Below are 4028 nucleotides of genomic sequence, written 5' to 3'. Positions count from 1 at the left end.
CCATTCATTGCTTTCTCGAAACATCTAAATATAGAGTTTAAAGAATGAGTATCATCAGCTCCATCAGAGCTCTGAGGTCAGAAGTTGCTCTATAGAACTTGCAGGTACTTCTACTCGGAGTCTTAGTCCTAAGCCCTTCTCCCAACTCTGAAGCCAGCGCACACTTCTGAGCACCACCAACCTCCATCACTCTCCAGATTTCTTTCCCTGGAGAACCTTTTCATACCAGGAGGAACTGGAATTTACAGACCTCCATGAAAACCCTTTCCTTGGCACCATTCAAACACTTGAAACTGCAACCCTCTCCGAATGAAGTCCAGTTAGCCCCCCAAGTTTTGAGGCCAGCCCCTATGTCTGATGGTCCCACTCTCAGCCCTAGGAATGACACTACTCCAGACTTTGAGATCTCAGCACAGAGCTCTCTTTAGGAACTGTACCATCAAATCTACTGAGCCAATATACTGAAGAGGATCCTCACCAGACACCTTAGATCCAGTGGTTATGAGTAGAGTGTCGGTGGGGACACTTCCTCTATCAACTTCTCAGTGGAGTTACTAGGGATGTTAGTGTACAGCTGTTTAAACAATTAACTGCTAATCTTAGCCTTATCGTTTAATCCAAACGACTACACGCCTGCTCCCCCACTACCTCCCACAGAGGCAGCTCTGCAGGGGGCAAGTGAGAGCTGGTGGTTGGAGGAGCTGGCTTCAAGCCAGCTCTCCACAAGCACCAGATCCTGCAGAGCCCTCTCCTCCCTCTCCCCCCCCCCCCCCCCCCCACGTGGCTGCCTCTGTATCAGTGTCTCAAAACATAGCAGAAAAATATTCAAATCGCTTCAGACATTCTTGAGCTGTTAACTTCATAACTAAACATCTGACTTTTGTAGCATCTACTTGAAAAGTTAGTATCAGAGGCAGCAGTGCGATTTGGGGGGCAAGTGGGATGCTGGAGCAACTTCTGTCCATGGGGAGTTTGGGCTCCCGATAGCCTGGGGCTGCTTCTGCCTGGTGCTACTGCCTCTGTATCAGAGGCAGCAGGCAGGACCTAATCTGCGCAGGGAGATGATTTTTAAGCTGGCTCCCCTCATGGACTGGCTCTGCCTGCCACCTCACACTGGTGCCCCTGTATTAGAGGCAGCAGTGCAAAATGGTTGGGGGCTCCCCAGGAGTGGGGCCAGAAGTGAACTCGCTGCTGATCTCATCCCTGGGGAGTATTTTAGTAATTGTGTAATTGCTGAAAGTTGTTGAGGCTACACAATTACTAAAATACATGATATCTAACATCCCTACCCAGTACTACATCACTCACTGGCACCAAATGACTAATCTTTGGTCCTGAATGATCACTTTCCAAAACTTTGTCCCTTCAGCACTGGAAGACACTCAAGAATTGTAGGACTCACAGATTGAGGGAGCCTTGCCCCCAGCAGCAAATTCTTCATCCTCGCCACAGTGAGGCAGTAATACCCCAAAGTGTGGGGGAGTTATCGGGCCCTGCACCCCCATCCACAGTCAGAGAAGACTCTCAGCCAGCAGGTAGAAGAGAAAGTTTATTAGTCAACAGAGATACAGCATAGAACAGACTTGACAGCACAGAAGCCAAAAGTGACCAGTACAATCCATCTTTGGGAGATGGGAGGCCAGGGCCCTGGTCCTCTCTCTGCATCCCAAGCTAATCCTGAGAGACTTACTCCCAAGATTTGGGGCCCAGCTCCCAGGCAGGCTCCTCCTCCAACCTTTGTCCTGCTTCCCGGGCAAAAGGTGTCACATGATCACACCCCCTCCCTGCCTTGGGCTACAAAGGGTATCCACTACTGCAGTGTTTCTTAAATTGTGTTCCATGGCACACCAGTGTGCCGTGAGGCAGTTGGAGGTGTGCTGTGGAGAACAGAGTTCAAAATGGCCACCTTTAAAGGGGCTCAATAACTTTTCCCCCGACCTTTTTTTTTTTTTTTTTTTTTGCTCAACAAAAAAATCCTGGGTGTTCCTCATAAAAAAAATTGTTTGGTGTTCCTTGGTCTTAAAAAGTTTAAGAAACACTGCACTACTGTGTACTGAGGGAGGTTATCACACTGAAATTCATATCACCATCTAGGTTGGTGCAGTGCCCAAGGAAACTGAGGCACACACAGCGTTACTACAGGACAGTAGGAAGGAAATGCAATACAAATGTTAAATATCTGCTAATCAACTAATCAAATAGTCGATGCATTTTGCATCGACAGGGCGATAGGGCTGTTGCTACACTTCAAAGGCGAAAGCGCCACATGGAGTCTGGGATCAGCTCATTCCGGGCTCCACATACCGCTGCCATTTTTAAATGCTGCAAGGTGCCTGGCATCGGGCTCCCCACAGTGTTTCAAAGCAGCAGCACCACACAGAGCCTGGGATCAGCTGGGGACTCCCCCCGCTGACCCCGGGCTGCACGCAGCACTGCCACTTTGAAACGCCAGGAGCCTGATGCTGGGCTCCCCATGGTGTGTCAAAGCAGCAGCACCAGGTCAGTAGGGGAGTCCCCAGCTGATCCTGGGCTCCACACGGCGCTGCAGCTTTGCTGCATGCAGCCTGGGGACACCCCAGCTAGCCCTGGACTGCACACGGCGTTTCAAAGCGGCAGCGCTGCATGGAACCCAGGGTCTGGCCCCAGGCGTCAAGCAGCACTGTCATTTTGAAGTACCCCCTCCGCTTCTTCCCCCTTGCTGCCTCTTTCTGATAGAGGCAGCAAAGGGGAAGGGAAAGCGACTAGTCAAGTAGCCTGTCGACTGTCTGATAAGCATTTGCTTATCGGATAGTCGACTAGTCCTTCACAGTCCTAAAATGCAACATAAGGAGAATAAAATCCTCATTTCATCATACCCCCGAACCAGTCTTTTAAGCTGATGACATTTAGGCCTTTGATTACCTCATGAAATACCTATCAGAATCCCTCTAGATCTTATTAAAAGAGGTCCCAGAGCCCCAATGCTCCTTGGTGGACATTTTCAACATCACTTTTCGGGGGAAACCACAATTAGACTCTATTATTGCTGGCTCACAATGTCTGAACACTTGCCCATGAAGCCCACCCATATATACAGGCAGATACAAAAATATTATAATAATCTGACAGAGCTTTTTTTCCCCTCCCACCTCACTCCATGTTCTCTGCTGGTAGACATGGATGATGAAAGAGACAGACCTACTGACCAAAGCAAGAATGGTATTTGAACTCCCTCTCCATCACAATACCTCTCTGCCTTTTATTGAGAAGGGCTGTCCTCCAACTAAAGTCTGGGACCCTGATCTATCCCTCTTCCTTGAACCTGACACCATGGTTTGCAGATGGTTCTCAAGCATGGAGCTAATCGTTGCAAGAGAGATGCAATCACTTCTCCTATCTAGAAGGAAATCCAGAATTCAAACATACCTTCAAAGGTATAAACACTCCCAATCCTAGTACTGTCTTTTGCTCTTCTCAAGGATCAGAAGTTCTGCTCTCCAACATCCTACACTTTGTGTTGCATTTTAAGACACAAGATCTATCAGTGAGGAAAGTGAGTACAGTTAGCTGCTATCTCAGCCTTCACTCAACCATCAAAGCTCTCTGTCTTTGCCAACCCTGCTACAGTCAAATTCCTTAAGGTTTTACACAACTTGTTTCCCTCTGTATTGATCCCACACTCCCCCACCCTCATGGAACTGCCTCCACAGAACCTTACATTGGTTCTCAGTGCCCTAAAGAAATCTTTGAACCAATGGCCAGCTGTTCTCTTCTCCACCTCCACCTCTCCCTCAAAAGCCTTATTCCTATAGCCATCACTTCAGTTACACAAATGGGAGGCTTCGTCCTCTCACAGCAGACCCACTAGTTACTTCCTTCTGCAGCAGTATTTATTACACTTTTTAAGACCAAGAAACACCAAACAATTTTATGAGGAACACCAAGGATTTTTTGTTGATCCAAAAAAAAAAAAAAGTTGGGGTGAAAAAGGGTTGGGGGAAAGTTACTGAGCCAAAAAAAAAAAAAGTGGCCATTTTGAATTCTGTTGT

This window comes from Pelodiscus sinensis, chromosome 20, assembly GCF_049634645.1.
Source record: "Pelodiscus sinensis isolate JC-2024 chromosome 20, ASM4963464v1, whole genome shotgun sequence".
Classification (NCBI taxonomy): domain Eukaryota; kingdom Metazoa; phylum Chordata; order Testudines; family Trionychidae; genus Pelodiscus; species Pelodiscus sinensis.
The sequence above is the reverse complement of the archived record's forward strand: the minus strand, read 5'-3'. Positions refer to the sequence as shown.